This window comes from Dermochelys coriacea, chromosome 2 (genome assembly GCF_009764565.3).
Source record: "Dermochelys coriacea isolate rDerCor1 chromosome 2, rDerCor1.pri.v4, whole genome shotgun sequence".
Taxonomy (NCBI): Eukaryota; Metazoa; Chordata; order Testudines; family Dermochelyidae; genus Dermochelys; species Dermochelys coriacea.
In genome coordinates, this window is record NC_050069.1 from 183,132,162 (window position 1) to 183,152,839 (window position 20,678).

A 20,678-nucleotide genomic window follows, 5' to 3' on the forward strand; every position below is an offset into this window, starting at 1 on the left:
TTTGTCTCTCTGAGTCCCTACCCCTCCTCCTAAATGGAAAAGCACCAGGTTTAAGATGGATTCCAGTATCAGGTGACATGTTCATATGTCCTGTGAGCCTCAGCCTCCATTCTTCCAGGGCTGGCCCGCAGGCACCCAGGAAGGTTTGCAAGTAAACAGACCATTTACAATCAATTGCCTAGTCATTGGGAGCCGTCAAGCTTCCAAACCACAGTTAATGGCCCACACTTTGCATAATTGCAGTAGGACCTCAGAGTAATACTTCCTATTTCTAGCTTCAGATACAAGAATGATACATGCATACAAATAGTCTCAACACACTCAGTAGATTATAAGCTTTGTAATGATACCTTACAAGAGACCTTTTGCATGAAGCATATTCCAGTTACATTATATTCACACTCATAAGCATATTTCCATAAAACATTGTGGAGGGCAACATCACAGCCTGCTACTAATGTGAACTAATGGAGTACTACTTTCAGCGTCCTGTATAGTGTGTAGTGTTGGGGAGTTAAGGTTTGTAGGCCCGCTCTCCCATGTGAGAGAGATTTATGGAATTGTGCACAGATTTTACAGAGACACAAACACAACACAAAATGCATGGCAGTACAGAATTGGGTCCTGAGGAGTTAGAAAAGGGGAAGTGGAAAAGGATAGCCTACCTCTTATGCTCTTCGGTTAATTTTCTTGCTGCGCTCACCTGTTTGATCCCTTACAACATACATTACATTGGCTTACACCCTTTAGACTTTATAGGGCAAATTCCTAAAACCTAGAAAATTAGGTTGGTATAACTGTCGCTCAGGGGTGTGAAAAAAACCACACCCCAGAGCGATGCAGTTAAATTGACCTAACCCCCTGTGTAGACAGTGCTAGGTCGATGGCAGAATTCTCCCATTGACCTAGCTGCTGCCTCTCAGGGAGGTAGAGTACCTATGCCGAGGGAAGAAGCCCTCCTGTCAGTGTAGGTAATGTCTGTGGTGGCTCACCTGCAGTGTTTAAGTGTTGACCAGCCCTGAGTGATGTATAAGGGATGGGGAATGTGTGTGTGTGTGTATGTAAATTACATATTAGCATGTGGGTTTAAGAGTTTGTCTATATGGCAAGCTAGTGGAGAACAAGCTAGGGTGTGAATGTAAAGTGCAGCATTAACTCCCCATGTGGACCGTCTTACTCCTCACTAAAAGCACCTTTGTGTGGTTTAGCTTAGTCCACTTTTAGGCTTTCTGAGTCAAGGAAGCCATTTCATCTACAGAAACAGAAGACCAGCTGGACAGAGAGAGGCAGGTGGGACTTTGTCTTCTCTAAAGGACTTGGACCAAATCCATGTCTTGCAGGGATGGTGAGATCAGACACGAGGTCTGCAGCTAGGGAGTGCTCCTGGGAGACCCAGAGCTAGGAACAGTGATCAGTCCAAAGGGCTTAGCAGCCCATGGGATTCAGTGGTTGGATCCAGTCACAACAGACATGTTTGTTTAGAGGACAGGACTGGACCATGTTGTGATATGAAGACCTTATCTTTCAAATGTTTCAAACCTCTAAAAACAAAATAGAACTTTTTTTGCAAAGAAATTTCAAGCCATCTTAATGAAGGAGACGAAAAAGGGGGAACTCTCATAAGTGAGTCCAGTTCACCTTTTCTCAAAAGCTAGGAACTTCTCAGGGAGGGGAGACTCGCACCTAAAAGGACACCCTCAGAAGTATTCTTTAAATCCTCAATGTTAATTCCTTGTGGCCCCACGGAATCCCAGACAGAAATAGAAGTGCAAAGAAAACAGTATATAGTTGGTTCTCATGAAAACAACTGGTATAGTGCTTAGTAAAACCTGGTTTCATGTCAGTGAAGTTTCAAGGGGTCTGTGCCCTTAAAATTGAACTCCCTGGGAGCTGATGGCCAAACACAGAGCTGACAGCACAATAACCTCCTGAGAGCTTGGCCTGGTCATGCAACAAGATGACCTAGGAACAATGCAATAAACTTCACCATAGAGGTTACTGAAGACACCCGTTGTAACACATCCAGTTTAAAAATAAAGATAGGTTGCAGTAAATGCAAAAGAGCAAAGCCTGGGTGGAACCTGGAAGTTAGCAAGTGCAACCCTACTTAGAAAGACTCCGTTAGAAACTCCCTTCGTCTCGCCTAGATTTTTCTTATTGGGCCTGATACAAAGTCTATTGAAGTGCATAGGAATTTTCCATTGATATCAATGGGCTTTGGATCAGGCCCGCTGACAAAATTTAGGGTCAAAACTTGAGCATGGCTAGACATTTGTAACTCCAACTGAAGCTTGTGGGAATTATAGCTGCTCAGAGTCCGCACCTTCTGTGTTCTGGAATACTTTGGAATGACTTGCAGTCAGCCATCACCTACTAACTAGAGATATCTTATGGTCTGGTCCGAGCTACCTACTTTCAATAATGAGTTTAAAAAAAAAAGCCTCCCACTTAGCTCCCACTTTCGTAGCTGCCCATGCTGATTTTAAAAAAACTTCATCCCTGCTTTATGATTATAAATTGTTAAAGAAAGAAGTAGTTCCTTCCAGCTAGGTAAACCTTTTGCCTCATGACAGGAGTCCTTTTTGTCATGAAATTTAGTAGACTGAAACACTCACCATTATGGACTTCCACAGAGATCAGTCCAATTTCATGCTAGTGTAATGATGTTAGTATTCTTAAATTAACCACAACGTGATAATGAAGGATGTTGTGCATTCCACGGTATCAGAATTTTCTTCTCCACCATTTCTAAAAGACACAATTTAGAATATAATCATACATTCTGCATACAGAACTACCATTGAAGGTCATTGCACTTCTGAGTGCAGTTCGGTTGTAAAAGCCACATGAGAACACACAATATTTTCCCATGACACACATTGGGCAGTATCAGATGTTTATTACATGGCAATAGAAAACTCAGAAGCAGAGGAGAAAAGGCAACTGCAGGAAACATTGGCTTGGTTTGTTTCCTTTTGGATTTTCTGTTGTTGATCCTATCTCCCAATCATTGCAAATAGCTAGCAGGCTGAGATACCTGTATTGAGGATATTGAAAGCTCTAGGACTTTATCCTGCTAGAACTTTATTTAGTGCTTTAATGATATTAGAGATTTTAGGTATGGAGTTGTTTATGGTCTCCATGCTATTGAAGGAGAACATCTTCTATTTTCATAGTGCGTAACCTTTTCAAAAGCACGTAAATGACTTAGGAGGAGCCTATGTTTCACTGAAAGTCAATGGGACTTAGTTTCCTAAATCATTTAGATGCTTTTGAAAATTTACTCAGGCGTCCAAGAAAGAACGCATTGTTAGCTTTGTATCAAAGGTGGTGGCTGTATCCATACAGTATTTCGTAGTGACCAGAACACTTGCTTCCAGAGTACCAATTGCACTGACTTTCTGTATTGCACTCAGTTTAATATAGTTTACGGTGAGAGTGTAAAGTGATGTGGCACTATTGCATTCCAGACACAACAGAGAATTGGATGGTCCCACAAAATTGAATGGTATGCAGTTTTACACCCGTGGCTTTTTTGGAGAGCTAATGACTGTGCTTTGTATTGGCCATCGGTTCAGTCCCCACTTTTTCATTCTCCAGTCTGGTTGGCTCAGGCTAGATATACTATGGAGATGGCAGGCTCAATGCTTGGAGGGTGGAGGCAACAACCCCCAAGACCTGTTGAGTGAGAGTTATTAATGGGCTTAGAAGGGAGTTGCACCTAGTGGTACTTCTGAGACAAATATAGAATCACAGGGTTACAAGGTACCTTGGGGGTCACTTACTCTACCCCCTGCCAAGAAGCAGGATTTGTTGTGGCTAAACCATTCAAGACAGACTATCCAGCCTTCTTTTGAAAACCTCCAGTGAAGGAGCTTCCACAATCTCCCGAGCCAGTCTGTTCCATTGTTCTACTGTTCTTATAGTTGGGAAGTGTTTCCTGAGATATGTATCACACTTCAGCCTGTGCTGGAGTCTGCTGGTGGCTGTGCTGGTGAGAGGGTTGAAAGGAGGAAATTCTTGGGGTTGCAACAAGGAGACAGAGCACCCCTCTTTAAGGAGGGACAGTGATCCCGGTGTTTAATAAGGAATGCTTACCTAGCATGATTTGGGATATCCAATCAAGCAACCTAAACCATTGGTGCAAATATACTGAGCATTTATTTTCTACAGTGCACAGGAAAAACAGAGGTAACCTATTAGTTGCTGAGTTGTGGGCTAGCATTTGTTGCATTTCCTTCAGCTGTTCACACTAGTGGTTTTTTGTGAACATTTTGAAGGCTGTTGTGCTGCAGCCACACTTTGAACAACAGCATCATTGTTTTTTAAAAAAAATAATGCTCTGCAGGGGAATAAAGGTGCCCTCAAGAAATTCACATGGGACCTCATTTACTAACATTGCGAAATTCAAATCCAGGGGGTCACATCCACAGGAGCTTATTGTCAGGCTGTGCTTTACCAACAGAAAAAAAGTTTCCATGGTAACTGTAATGAATCTGTTGGAAAATGTTTTCCAAAAGGAACCCCCCCCCTCCAGATTAAACATTTGTGAAGCTACGCAGCTTCGATGCTGTGGCTATAATCCCTCATGGCAAAGCCTGAGATTTTTAACATGTCCCATTACTTTCAAAGATATGTACACAAAAGAATCCACACAACCAGGTTAATGGATCCAGTTTTAAAGGAAATAATATTTAATACTAGAGCATGTGCTCTCCCTTGCACTTTTTCTTTCCCTTTGCCCAGAAACTCAGCGCTGCTGTTCTCTGGCACTTTATAAATATGTGGTAGCACATTAGTACTGTAACAAATCCAAGTTGTTGATTTTAGCATCACTCAACATATTTGTTTCACTTTCCAATATACTTCAAATTCTAAGCTTTCATTTTCTTTCTGTTGCCAAGATACAAGCATCAAATAATTGTCCTCTATTGTTTCTTAATGGTGTGTGTGTAAAATGTGTGACAAGTTTTTTTTTTTCCCTGCTTGTTCTTTACATTAATAGGTCAGTCTCCTTTTATTTCCTACTTCTCCAAAAATGCTTTGGGCAGCTATAGAACTTGTATGATCATATTATAAATACCAAGGAAATTTAATTCTGAGGAATTTAGAGGGGAATTTAGAATTTTTAGACCAGCTGATGAAAGTATTTTTTTAGCTTTGCTTTTGTTAATAACTTTGTTATTTAACTCAAATGCCTCACAAATAGTTGGGAAAAGAGATCCGTTGGTTAAACATTCAGCACCCCTGTATCTTTAAGGGATGAGAGAGCTTCCTCTCACTTCTCTGGTCCACCAATGGCCAAAACAAGGAAGATACAACTACTTTATGCTGATGTACCTAAGGAAAAAACAGGTAGAAAACACATAGCTGTGGATGCTGTCATTATGCATATTGTATTTTCCACTGAATGCATCCGATGAAGTGAGCTGTAGCTCACAAAAGCTTATGCTCAAATAAATGTTAGTCTCTAAGGTGCCACAAATACTCCTTTTCTTTTTATGCATATTGTGTTTTTCTACATCGTCGTGACTTAATGCGGTGTGTCCCTTCTGCAGAATTTGCGGATTCCTCTATCCTTGTCAGACACTTTACAGAACACTTGCTTTTGTTGACTAAATTACTAAATATCAGTGATCAATAATGAGCATCTTTCAATACCTTTGCTAAGGGTGAGGGGTGGACTTAGTCCTCCTGCTCATAAAGCACCCGGAGGCAAATACTGTTGAACTGTTCTAAAATTAGTGCATTTTGCTCTGCATTTGTTTTCATTAGGACAGTGTCTGGAAACAGAGGACATTGTCATTCCATTATTTTCTTAATGCTTTTATACAGTTTGGTGGGGAGTCTGGACCTGCTTCCTGTGGAACTAATAAAAACAAACCTGCTCATTTGTGTGGATTCAATGCCTTTATTTTTCCATGCATCCCTATAAGAGATGCAGTTAGCATTTGGAGTCATCACAATGGCCACTTGCTATTTGCAAAGCAAGCTGTTTGTTAATGGATGCACTGAAAGGAAATTTAGCCATTAAGTGACAAGTGTGGATGCTGCTGTCCTGCTTCTTAAGGAGAGCCACATCCTATGGAGTTTTAGCCTTTATTTGCAACTATAGCTTATTTTTAATAAGGCCTTTTCAGTACTTTGCAGGAGTGTAAGTTGAATGGCATCCAATCATGATAATAGAAAAAAGAAAAAAGAAAAGAAGAAAAGGAGTACTTGTGGCACCTTAGAGACTAACAAATTTATTAGAGCATAAGCTTTCGTGAGCTACAGCTCACTTCATCGGATGATCCGATGAAGTGAGCTGTAGCTCACGAAAGCTTATGCTCTAATAAATTTGTTAGTCTCTAAGGTGCCACAAGTACTCCTTTTCTTTTTGCGAATACAGACTAACACGGCTGCTACTCTGAAACCTGTAATCATGATAATGCATCCGATGAAGTGAGCTGTAGCTTACGAAAGCTTATGCTCTAATAATAGTCTCTAAGGTGCCACAAGTACTCCTTTTCTTTTTGCGAATACAGACTAACACGGCTGCTACTCTGAAACTTTAGAAACATGGACATGCAAACACCAATGTGATCTAAATCCTCCATTGCTTCCTCTTTTCTTATACCCGATTCAGCTGCTCAGTTTGGCTATAATGCATAGAGTGGAGGTTTTTTTCTTTGAAAATATGATGGTGTTGCTCAGAAGTTGGTAACTCTTGCTTTTGGATTGTTGAGCCAAAATGTAGTGTGAATCAGTGTATAAATTTGATTCAAGGTGACATTTCTGAAATCAACCACGCTTCTATTATGCCCACCTACAACTTACGCGGAGCTTGAGTGCTCCAAAATCAGATGAAAAAACATGGATATTCTGTGTTTGTTTCCAATGCCAGGTTGAATAGGAAGCAGTTTCAAAATTGAGCCATTCATATTTGTATCTGGATACAAAGCACAGCCCTAGATGATAGGTTTAGGAATAGCATGGAGCTTCGAATCATCGAAGCCTCTCCAGTTTATTATAAGAAAGGTGACTCAAACTTCTAATATAACATGCACTCAAATGAACATGCTCATTGAATCAATTGATTTTTTGACAGTTGGGTGGATGATTGAAACAAAGCAGAAGAACTTCCTTAAAGAAAAACGTACATTGATAGGCTCAAACCAAAATTTGGAGCCAAATCTTTAACTTTGAGAATGTTCAGATTCTTTGTAACTGGGTTTCTCTCCAGTGGGATCTAAAATCTAGATCCAGATATTTTAATCCCATAGATCTAGGGGACGAAGAGTATTTGGGAAATGTAGAGGACACAATACACTTCAGAGAGTTGGGAAGGACCCTCCATAGATTTCCCCCCATCAGTATTAGAAGCCTCAAACTTTCTTTATACAGGACTGTCCATAGCCCTACTTCTGTAAGCAGAAGGTGGTAATTTCAATAGCGAATAGTTTCTCTTCTGAGCCCCTTTACTGTTTAGTGTAAACTTCATAATCTGGGACTTCCTCAGTTTTACAGGCTATAAGACTTTATCATTCTCTGGGACATTTTTCATGCCCCAGAATAGAGACTGAGGTTCTAACACATCATATTATGCAAGTGCTTCTGAGAGAGACTGTGCAGTCTGGAACAGGAGATTACCAGAACCTACAGCATCAGGCAGGGCTCAGCTGTTACATCCCAGATCTTCTGCGTGGGGGAAATGAAGTGCAAATAGGGAACTGCTGAAGTTACCCAATTGCCCCCAAATATCGAAAGTTTGGGCTTGGATGGGGCAGAGGGTCCAAAGCTGTTAGTTTAACCTTAGTTTCAAAGACCTTTTTGATTCTCCACCAGCAAATTTGGAGCCACCAGTGGAATTGCAGTAAAAATGGGTTTGTGCAGTTGAATCATGCACCAAGCCACGCTATTGTCCTGCAAATAACCAGCAGGATCCTGGAGTACTATCTAGCCTGGGATGAGAGCTTCCGCTGCACCAGATATAGGTGCAAGGTTTAGATCTGGAGGCTGGGCTTTTCCAAGGAGCTTCAAAGAGTTGGGCACCTAGCTGTCTCAGGCTTCTTTGACAATCCCAATTAGAAGTCTTAAGTGTTGCTGGTTTTATAAGTGCAGGGTTTTTATTTTATTAGAAATGGTTTACTTATTTTTAGTTCATTTTTGAGTTAAAATGACAAAAGCACTCTGAGGACTTGTACTGCTGGGTTGTCAGCAATGTAACGCCAGCTTTGTTTTCCACTAACTTGGGAAACAAAGCACCTGTGTGTATTCTATGCAGGTCAGCCTAATACCATGTTTGCAGCATGTTTCACTGAGGTTCATGATTTCTAATGACTTTGCTTATCCAAAGGTCGCCATCTGGAACTAACTCATGTGACTTTTTATTTTGAAGGAACAGATTGAGTATATTTAGAAATGTGAGACTCTCTCTAGAATTCTTTGTGATACTACATTACAGCATCACACTGAATTTCAGTAAGGCAAAATTCTCTTGGATTAATCATTAAATGAGTAATAACCAGAAAATAATAATATGATAGTCTGCAATATCTTTTGACTTGTTAATGGGAAGTCAAGATAGGAAGCATGACTCAATCTCAGTTATGTGGTTACTTTTCTGGAGTTATTCAGTTTTTTCTTTGCATCTACTGTAGTTGCTTAAAGTGTGTTTCAAGAATTAAAATGGTATAGTGTTAAAATTTTATGTTATAAACTTTACAGCTGAGGTTTAAAGAACACTACGTGAATGGCAATTCGTATGTAAAAAACATAGTGGATCAGACGAGTGTTCCATCTAGTCCATTAGTCTCTCTCTAACTGTGACTGGTAACAGCTGCATCAGAGGAAAATACCCAAAACCCTTGTGGCCAATTATGGAATATCCTGCTTATTGGGAAGTTTCTGTTTAAGTCCCTTAGAGACTTTTAGATTTTATTATTCCCTGCTGCTCAGCCTTGGACTTGACATCCTGGCTTGAGGCAAAGGACGTTGCTCACATCTCAAGCAGGAGTTGTCAGAGGAGAATCAAGGGACAATAAAGTAGAGTCCTATTTTATGGACCTGCCAGAGGGAGTGATAATGGAGGGTAATTTTTTACCCTGGTTTTTTATCCTTTTAGTAAGAAGCCATCTTGAGGAAGAATGTGGGGGGGACCCCTGAATTCAGTGGTGGTTGGAAAAGAGGAGCATGTCAGTTTCTGAAGGGGGAGCTGGGAAGCTAGACTGTGGCAGAGGAAGGCTGTAGGCCACAGTATTTGCATTTTCACAACTGGGGGGAAGTCCCTGCCCTTTGTCTGATGGTCAGTTGGCAAAAGCTGCCGCTAACCAGGGGAAGCACAAGGGGCAGGGATCTTAAAGTGCTGCCATGGTAGCGCTTTAATGTGGGCTGCGTACTGGCTGATACTGGCTTCTTACCAGTACGCCATACTGGCTCATTTTCACCCCTGCATCCATCTAGCATGGTTTTCCATTTGTTTGGACACAGAACTAAAAGATTGTTGTATATTTTGATAATCTTTGAGTTGTTCAATCAACGTGACCTCAGCAACACAAGGCTTGCCTTTGGGTCAGTACAGGCAAGAAAATGCGAAATTGTAAGCAGTGCAACACGAAAGCTAGTGTAAGATGGTAGAGTGATTTGTATTTGTGTGTGTATATACGTGTGTGTGTGTATGTTTATGTATTGTGCGTGCACACATATTAATTTAACTTATTACACTCACACAGCCATATTATATATTAATGTAAGGAGAAAATAAACAGAAAAGCTCCCCAGCTTGGGGGTCTTTGACTGCTGGGTGCAGAACTTGATATTCCCCCTTCCCACCTCATAGGAAACTACTGTTTTAGCCCTTTTTCTGAGCTCTCATGCAAGGAGAGGGGAACATTGAAGTTTAACCCCTTATTCACTGAGAACTAGGTAATGCCCCTCATAATCCTGTCCCAACTATGCATCTCTACTTTTCATAAAATGTATTGCATACCCAGCAGTTTTCATTATTTCAGTGAGAGCTGCTGCATGTTCAACACTTCTGCCGATCAGGCCACTAACTTAGATGCCTAAATATGGACTTAAGCACCAAATTTTAGGCAAGAATTGAAAAATATCTTGGTGATACCTTTTATTTCTCCATTTTATTCTTATTTTGATCAGTTATAATAGGATTATCTCAGTGTTCAACATGAGGGAGATGCTTTTCAGACTAGCAAGAGGATATTTCTTTAAAATACCAAATCTGGAAATAAATAGATCTATTGTTTTTTGTACTTTGAGTTTCCTGGATGCAGCAAAATTCCTCAGCTGATGACTGAAATCTCATTGTGAAACTGATAGTTTCCTTTTGACCACCTTTGTCAGCTGACATCTTCCTTGGGAATGTGTTGTGTTGTTTTCTCTGTTGTATACAGATCTCTTATTATCTGGAGAGCCTAAAGGATTAGTTGATGAAAACATGCAATTTAATTCCTTACTCTCAGACTGCTGGGACCTCCAGCAAATGAAAATGTTTGTTTATTGACGTTAGTTAATGTAGTTCAGTTTTTCATCTCATGTGCAATTGGCTTTCAACCCACACTAATGACCGCTTTCCTATATTTGTCATTGATGCAAATGGACTAAGCCATCTAATTTACAAAATCTGTTTTAGTACTAAATTACTCCAGTGTGTGCTAGATACATATTTGTGACATCCTGGAGTACAATTCAGACCAGCGGGGGGCTGTGTCATTCCTGCCCCGCTACTTGGGTGCCTTACAATGGCTTGCTGAAGTAGCTCCCACCTGGGTCGCTCACAAACAGCTTTTCAGCATTCAAGCCACACACTGAGTGTCGGTGTAACTGCAGCCTGCCATTTTCACCCTGGCTTTCACTGGCATTTGCTTATAGTGCAGGGTGACACCAACACACCCTCAGTCCTGGTTTCCCCCCCAGAAAATATGTTCTGTACTGTCCAGTCAGCTCCTGGACAGTACAAATATTTTAAGTCCATTATTCCTTTAAGCTTATTATTTTAAATAGACTTACCCAGACAATTCAATTTAAAAACACTGGATTAAATAAAATAGTAAAACAAGTTTATTAACTACAAAAAGAAATTTTAAGTGAGTACAAGTAATGAGGCATAAAAGTTAGAAATGGTTACAAGAAAAATAAAGATAAAACACTTACAAATGCCTAACTTAACAAACTATATTAGATTCAATCAAAATTTCTCACCACATGCTTCCAGCAAGGTTACTGACCAAACTCTTCAGGTCGGGACCTTTTCCCCCAAAAGTTTCGATGGCTGTTTCCTTTTGTCTTCTCAGGTGTAGAGAATGCAATGGGTAGGGAGAGAGAGAGAGAGGAATGTCTTGGAGAATTTGTCTTCCCCCTTTAAAAAACATTTCCAGTTGGAACTAAAGACAGTCTGTGTGGAAGGGTGTTCTCTGCTCTTTCTTTTTCACCTGTTTTGAGATTCCTTTGTTTTCCCTTGCTGCTTGATGACTCTGCTTACAGCTCAAATGCAAATCAAGGCATATATACACTTTTGTTCAAGACAGGCCTGTTAGACCAATTTGGTGCTATGCAAGTTTTGAACATCATACAGGGAATCTTGTAACTTCACATACAATGTTGCCACACATTTTATCGGGACAGTACTGATCAGCAAATTGAGTTTTCAAATGATACCGTACAAGGATACCTTGAACAAAGATTAACACAATACTGTAGTGTGTAGGGGTGAATACTGGGGTGTATTCCGTTAAAATATTGCTACCTGACTTTGCTCTGCTTTTGGGTCTTCCATTTAGTGCTGCAAGAGGTCAGGTCCACTGTCTTTTCTCTAAAAGAAAAGGAGTACTTGTGGCACCTTAGAGACTAACAAATTTATTAGAGCATAAGCTTTCGTGAGCTACAGCTCACTTCATCGGATGAAAGAAGTCTTGGATTAGTGTGTTGCTGCTGTTGGTTGTTGTTGTATTTGCAGTTGCACAAGTTTCTATGGTTTCTGTGCTTCTCCAAGTTTCCTTGTGAATCAGCATGCTCTTCTGCTATATTTTATATCCATATTTGATGCAACTTCTTCCCCACATTGTCTGCACTAGGCATTGAGGCTTTCTGTTAGGCAGTTTGCTATCTCTGAGTCACCCAATGCTTCATACTGCTTCAGAAGTTTTGCACATTCTTCATCTAAGCAGGGTATATAAGTCTTATGGATTTAGTGGCTGCTTTGTAGACTGCTTTGTAGATGCAAGTGTAGGCATTTTCTACAAGAGTATTATGTGGCAGGCACACTATATACTTCTCAGGAAGCTCTGAGTATTTTTTCCAGTCTGCTCTTCTGTATTTCCACCTCTATCTAGGGACAGTGCTTACTGTGTACTCATCATTCCTATCCAAGTAAGAATAGGCAGGGGTTGGCGGGGGGTGCTGACTTTGTGGGAGGTTTCGAAGAACTCTGCAGGAGGCTGATAATAGTTGGCTCCCTGCTGAAGTGACCCAACTGAGGTCAGGAGAGTAGCCCTGTTTCCACTGTTTGGAGAGAAAAAGATGATTGACTGCCTAGAGGGAGGGAAGAGTGGAAGAGATCCAGTCCATTTTTATCATATTCTCTGTAGCCCTATGAAAAGTGGTGGCTGTTGAAATCCACAACATGGAGGGATGTTGAAATATTGGTAAAGGTGGGATGTTCCAGGCTTCATCAGGAGGTTTTTAAACATTCACAACTTTAAATTGCGTGACTCTTTTTTTTTTTTTTTTTTTTATAACGTCCCAGTGAGGCGAAGTACTTGGTAAGGTCTCCATATCATTAGTATCTGATTTCATATAAATGGATCTGTCATATTTCCATGAAGAATGTTGTAGCCTCTTATTGTCAGCCAACTGGCAAGGAAAGAATCAATATGCGTTTCTTGGAGACAGATAATGTTGACTCTGTGACAGGCTGCAAAATCCTCTATTACTGACTTTTATCAAGCACTTTTCAACTGACAGCCCCTCAACATTGAGTTGAAAGATGGAAAGCGAAGAACCAACAAGTACCACTGGAGTACCACTGTAACCAGGATCCAGATTGTCCAGATTTGATCTACTATTTGCTGCCCAAAGGGTACTCACACAATGAGGATGTAGCAGCATTGTGCTTGTATTTATTGAGCATATTTAATCACTCTTTAATTTTTCAGAGCAGAACTGTACTTTAAGGGCCTTATTCCCCACTACCTTGTGTCATCATTTGCACCTGTGAGGGTGTAAAATGCCACCAGCTCATAATATTTCCCCTCACTCTTGTGCTAGTGGTAGTATTTTATGCTCATAGCACAGGTGCAAAGACTAAGCTATGTTCAAGGCTGTAGAGATGCATGCTCTGAAAGTACAAGGTAGTATCCCTTTTTTAGCAAGGATTTTTCTCTCCAAGTGCCTGGAAGAGCTGCTGGCTGATAGTGCTGTGAAATTAACTCTACAGGAATGGGATATGCTGACTAGTGGTTAAAATTTTTCATTTTCAGTGTTCTGAGAAAAAAGGTAGAATTTTTCATAGAAAATTTTGACAAACCTTTATTTTTTAAGTGGTCCATGGGGGAAAAAATATTCCATTTTCTGGCTAGCTCTACCCACAATGTCAGACTACAAATACACTTTAATTGGAGTCCTATTCCTAAAATTTCTTGCAATCCTTTTTGACAATATTTTTTCATTTTTTGCCAACTGCAGGCATGACAGAGTGGAAAAATCTGCTTTTTTTTCTCTTGCTTTCATTCTTAATTTAATAGCTGCATCTTGAACCACTTGAAATTCATTGGCTCATGCAGTGATCATCCAGTGTATGAGGCTGTACAGTGGAAATGTTTCTTATTTACTGGTGTCAGTGCATTCCCAAAGGCACACAAACAGCTGTTAGTGTGCTGTAACCTGATTGTGTTAAATAAATTTGAAGTAAACACCTGAAATTGTGAGGCTGAGCAATTATTTCAGAGCCCTGCTTTCCTAGGACCTGACCCAAATCTCCTGGAAGTAGAATGGAGTATTTCCATTGATTCTAATAAGAATTTACTATGGTAGTAATGCTAGACTTTTAGATAAAATCATCTCTCTTGTTTTCAGTCTCAGTGTGATTGAGACTTCTTCCTGTTCATCATTACATTGTCCTAAAATGTCAGTAGATTTTTAGAATATTTACCAATAGACTGACTGTGTTTGGCCGTTATGCAGGTGTGAAGGGTGGGAGGGGGAAACTGCAAAGTGCCCTCAACTCCCTGTGTATAAAAGCCAGCCGCAATTGCAGTCCCTGTGCTCAGAGAAGCACACTCTGTTCTCTTTGTACTCTCCAAAGGGGCTTATGACACTGGGGATTAAAGAAGTGGAAGTAGGCCCCACCCTATAAAGAGCTGTACCAGTAGGCATCTCCTTATGTATGCCTGGTGCTCTGGAAGGCTTTCTGCTCATAGAATCGCTGTAATAGTCAGAATTGGTTAACACCTACCCCCTTTTTTTCAGGCAAACCAGTAAATAAAATCTGACTCTGACTGTCTATGGGGAATGGATAAATTGGCACAAAATAAATTAATTGCTTTTATCCTGTTACACGTAAACTGGACTTGCTTCTCCGCTACTCTTCTATTGTGTGTTCCTAGTCTTTCAGTTCTGAAAACATTTTCATGTTTGTCAGTGGAACACAGATGATATGAAATCTTGTGATTGTAGAGTCAGTGGATGTGCTTTCAAGGATGCACACTTAAGTTACCTGAGGGAGCAAAGCGTTTTCCACAGTAAATTAACTATCTTTCAGGAATCTGACTGATCTACAGTTTAATTTCCTTTCATATGGAAAACATTTAATCTGTTAACATATTTGATAGTTTTCTTCCAATAATTGAGCAGGTATAGCATGTGATGCGCATAAAGGCAGCTAAGCAGAGAGCCTGCACATATTTTCCCAGATACATTTAGAATTGGTTTTGAAAACATGAGATAGACTTTCACCATTTGTTCATAGAGATAATAATTGTCTGTTACAGGAGTATTTTGAAATGGAACCATGTCTATAAAGCGATTTGTGATCTTCAAAAGGAAAGCATTGAGGAAATGCAAAATATTATATAATTAAATCTGTGAGAAATTAAGTTAATGTTGTGCCTTTTCCATTTAAATAACTTAAGTTTTAATAAACTGAGCAGGTTTTTTAGTCTATAGAGGTGTACATTATTCTGATATACATTTTTTTAATCAGTAAAAATAGCATGTTACATATTCAACACTCACTTCTCCATAAATTAGTGTCTCTGCTGATTCCTTTTTGTGTATTACACCGCCTGCTCTAATGCTGGTTACAGTAGTGTCAAAGCAGTTCATATATTGAATTGCTGAAATTATTGAATGGTACTGTACTCGAGAACAAAAGAAATCCCTGGAGAGCTAACAATGTTAGGTAGAGTTAGGTAGAATCAAACTGTTCTTTGATTCAGAGACCTGTGGGATCAGCTCCCTTAGCTTTCCATGGATCATGTGCATGGAATTTAAGTAGTGATGGGTGAACTTCAAAAGCTGTAGAGGTTCCATTCAGATAAAGTTTCCATGGTTATCTGAAAGATATCAGCTGCTTTGGTCTCAATACTGGACTGAAAATTGCACAAGGAGCGATTTGTCTCATGAGATTTCATATGCTTCTGGTTGGATTAGAAATTCCTCAAGAATAGCGCTTTTTTTTAAAATCATATTGTGGTTCTTCTGCTTATGGTCCTGGTTAATGAAAAATTGGCGAGTATGACCTAAAATAACTAGAAATGATTATCTCTGTCTGCAGTATTGCCTTGTATTTTTCCCATACTTATTATTCTAGGAAATAATTTACTTAGTTCCAATACTAACTGTTAAAAGTTATGTAGTTATATCAAGCAGTTGGCAAGCTTTTAAGGAGAGGTACATGAAAATGAGAAAAAGGGTGTTTTAACCTCAAAGAAAATTCTGTTCAAATTTTGCATGAATTGTGTGCTTATATGTGTATGTGTGAAGTGTTCTTGCTTTATTTAAAGCAGTGTGTCCATTTCTAATATTTTTGTGTTTAGTTCTTGATAAAGTGATTTGTGACTTTTGTTGGCATCTCATTTGTTAAATGGCAGAGTGGGGAAGATATGCAATTGTCTTCATCTGTCAGTCTGAGTGAGTTATTACTACAAATTAGTATATTTTTTTCTTTGAATTGTACTAGAGATTTTTGACAAAGAACTTTTGACAGCTTGATTGATTGAGGAGGTATACTGGTGAAATTGCTACCTTTTTTAAATACAAAAAAGGAGATAATACACTTATCCAGAGAACTGGCTTAATATTTAAACTGGCAGACAATACATATATATTTGAGTAGTCTATTTTAGTCTGAGAACAAACTATGCATATAATATATTTACTATTGCAATAATAACAAACTGAAAGGGTACAACTTCTGGCCATTGTGATGAGTGGTTGCAAAACATAGTGCATTTGATATGAGGGACTCTGATTGGAACTGATATATTGCTGCCCATTAAGACAGATGACCATAGACAGCAAGGGAATGTTAGCCCAATTTTCACTGTACTGAGAATAACTTATTGTACATTTACTGTCTATAGCAGCTCATAAGGAACCCAAATTGCTTTATAAACTACACAGGTAATACCAAAGTGAGCACTGATATTTAACTACCTCTGGGTAGAATGTAGAAGTTAAGGAACAACTGCATAACGTGCACAGCTTAGCACAAAAACTGTTTAGGATTGGAATTGAAGGCCTGCACAAGGGAAATTCTGAGTGTTTGCACTAACAGTGTAAATACCATCTTGAAAGCCTTCTAGTCACATGTCATCCATTAGAGACCAAAACAAGACCATGTGATCTAGGTATCCAGTCACATGGCACAAATACTACCCTGTAATATGAATAGCACTATAATGGAAGTGGTAGTCCCAGTGCCAACTCAATTGCGATCTATCCATAGGCAGTATTACATTAGTATAACCATTTGTTGAACAACAAATATTTTTGTACAGTCTAAAGCCCTGATTCTAAGCTGGTGTAAATTGATGTATTTGTCCTGTAGTTGGTAGGGCTACACTGACTTCCACCAGCTAAAGATCTGGTCCTAAAAGTCTGTTTGATAATTTGTGAATAGAAAAAATGGCATTGTGAATAGTTGGCCCTACACTCGTGTGGACCCATTTAGTGATATCCCCAAATCTTCTCCTCTTCTTCCTTGCCTTGTGCAATGGTTCTACCACTAAAAGATCTCTGCACCTGTCGGGGAGTGAGTAGAATGGATTTGAGATCAATAGAAGCTAAATTACTATAAGTGTATCTATGCTACTTATGTGGCCCTCCCTTACTGCTGTATTTGACATCTCACAATCTCAATGTATTTATCCTCACAACAACGCTGTGAGGTAGGGAAGTGCTATTATCTCCATTATACAGATGTGGAACTGAAGCAGAGAGAGGCTAAATGACTTTCCCAAGGTCATGCAGGAAACCCATGTCAGAACAGGGATTTGAAACAGAGTATCCCAAGTCCTCCGTTAGTGCCCTAACCACTGGACCAACTTTCCTTATGCAGAAGATAGAAGTAGTAAAAAACAAAGTAGAATAAAAATCTGAGGGTGAAATGAGAGTTTTGCCATTGACTTCAGGGCAAGGATTTCACACTCTAAATCAGAGTCCCTCAGCCATCATTCATCAATGTCACTTTTGTATAATGAAGTAAATATTACCTCATGATTTGCATATTAGGTTCTGGGAGGAGATTATCTGAAAATTGCAACCCATTTGTGTGTGCATTACTCTTATTAATGTTAATGGAATAGACCCCAAAATGCAATATTTTCTTTTCTATATGAGCTGTAGCAATTTAGTAGTGTCATTCTGGGACTTTCCCCAGTTTGCTTGGAATTTATTGCAGTAATGGTAGCATTAACACTATTTTAAAAGGGGAGTTGGCTTTTTAATTGTAAATCCAAACATCATTCTTAGCTACAGTATGTTATGGTCCAATTTGCAAACATGAAAGCCTCAAATTAGGTATCCAATTACTTGTTTCTGGTGTTCAAATGAGCATTCAGAATGTAGGGGCTAATTTTCAGAGTTATTGATCACACCATATGAAAATAAGACCCTCAATATTTTGAATTGCATCAGGCTTATGCTTGGTTTTAAAAATCCACTGAGAGCACAACATAAAAAGGGGTAGGTTGTGGTTGAAGAAATAGACTTAAAGGTGACATGACATTACATGAGCATAAGCAATCTCTTTGGGTGTGCATGGTGACTTACTTTCTTAGATCTTTAAAAGTCAACTTCTTTCCCACATTTGATTAACAAAGATGTACTTCCTCTCCAAGCATTTGTCAGGTTTTTGAGTTAGTTTTTAGGGCTTGTCTACACTGCCGCTTAAGTCAATGTAACTTACGTTGCTCAGGGCTGTGAAAAAACTACCCCTCTGAGCGGTGTAAATTACATCGACTTAAAGTGGTGTCTTCACTGCTATGTCAGCGGGAGATGGTCTCCCTCTGACATAGCTTCGGCCTCTCATTGAGGTGGAGTAATTACGTTGACAGGAGAGAGCTGTCCCATCAATGTAGTACATCTTCACCAGACGTGCTACATCTGTGTTGCTGAATCGATGTACTGGTGCTGATGTCGCATGGTAGTGAAGAAAAATCCTTAATAAAACAAACCCCAAAGCACTTCAAACACTCTGGAGAGGTAAATCCCTTCTCAGTTACAAAGGTTTCGTTTGCATAATGTTTCTAATGACACAAACTTCTAGTTCTGCAGTTCTCCAGATTGTCTTTCAGGAAAAAATATGGGAAACAAGACTGGAATTTCCACTGTGGAAACACAAGTGAGAGGGAAAACACCTCTGAGAATTTTATACACTATAAAAAACACAAAAAAAGGAGAGAACTCCTCTCCACTCCCTCCCTTCCATCCCTTTCCATTTTTCAAATGCGATCCTAAACAAATCTGAGTTTGTTTCTACACACCCCTCTCTTGGGCTGCTCTCATGAATGCTAATGAGGAGGCATAATTGATAGGTTTGCCGCAAAGTTCTCATTAGAAATCAGCATCAAGTTGCCCTGTGCTCATCACATTGCTTTTGTATATGTTCCTTTACTGAGAGAGATTGAAAATCAAATAAGAAAAGGAGTACTTGTGGCACCTTAGAGACTAACATTTATTTGAGCATAAGCTTTCGTGAGCTACAGCTCACTTCATCGGATGCATTCAGTGGAAAATACAGTGGGGAGATTTATATACACACACACAGAGAACATGAAACAATGGGTTTCATCATACACACTGTAAGGAGACCGATCACTTAAGATGAGCTATTACCAGCAGGACGGGGAGGGGGGAAGAAGGAAAACTTTTTGTAGTGATAATCAAGGTGGGCCATTTCCAGCAGTTAACAAGAACATCTGAGGAACAGTGGGGTGGGGCGGGGGAGGAATAACATGGGGAAATGGTTTTACTTTATGTAATGACTCATCCACTCCCAGTCTCTATTCAAGCCTAAGTTAATTGTATCCAGTTTGCAAATTAATTCCAATTCAGCAGTCTCTTGTTGGAGTCTGTTTCTGAAGTTTTGTTATTGAAGGATAGCCACTCTCAGGTCTGTAATCGAGTGACCAGAGAGATTGAAGTGTTCTCCGACTAGTTTTTGAATGTTATAATTCTTGACGTCTGATTTGTGTCCATTTATTCTTTTACGTAGAGACTGTCCAGTTTGACCAATGTACATGGCAGAGGGGCATTGCTGGCACATGATGGCATATATCACATTGGTAGATGCGCAAGTGAACGAGCCTCTGATAGTGTGGCTGATGTGATTAGGCCCTATGATGGTGTCCCCTGAATAGATATGTGGACAGAGTTGGCAACGGGCTTTGTTGCAGGGATAGGTTTCTGGGTTAGTGGTTCTGTTGTGTGGTGTGTGGTTGCTGGTGAGTATTTGCTTCAGGTTGGGGGGCTGTCTGTAAGCAAGCTGTCTGGCTGGCTACTCTGAAACCTGAAAATCAAATGGAAGGGATTATACAGAATGATTCATCGTAATAGCACCATCTGCTGGCTAATCTGAGCATTAGTTGCCCATAAACTCCATTGTAATCTTTCTGAGCATTTAGATAACACGTGCTATCCCAGTTTTGATAAATGTAAAAAGACTTGAGAATAAGAGGGGAAACCTGAAATGAAACTGGATATTTTTTGAAAAGATTTTGTTTCAACATACTGTGTTGTCTTCATGGAAGTTTATGAAACCGCTTTCTTGTCACAATTAGTTTTTCTTGCATTTGATGCTGTAAGGGAAAGATTGTTCTCACTGGTATTTCCAGTCCAGCTTGGAAGCACCATGGACCAGATATCCTCACAAAAGGACACCCTTCCTTGTATACCATTCTCACTTCTGCGCTGTCTCTGGAGGTGGAGTCTGATCTCCCCACTGAGAGCGGCCATTCAGGGGAAGGACATCTCCTGTCCCTCCCTACTCTGGCCTGGATTAGCAGCTAGGAGCTCCCGGCTGAGGCACACTCAGCAGCATGGGAAGATTGGATTTCATGGGGAAGGGCTTATTTCACAGTCTGTGACACGTTTTTCATGGCCGTGAAATTGGTAGGGCCCTAGTTATAGGTTTTACATGTGAGTATTGTCTAATGCTAATGAAAATACCAGTATGACAC

General features: G+C 39.8%; 1 protein-coding gene across 5 annotated transcripts in view; it reads left to right on the forward strand.

Moving 5' to 3' along the window:
- Positions 1–20,678, forward strand: part of PDE1C (phosphodiesterase 1C) — a 541,496-nt gene that overhangs the window by 116,317 nt on the left and 404,501 nt on the right. The window lies entirely within an intron of this gene.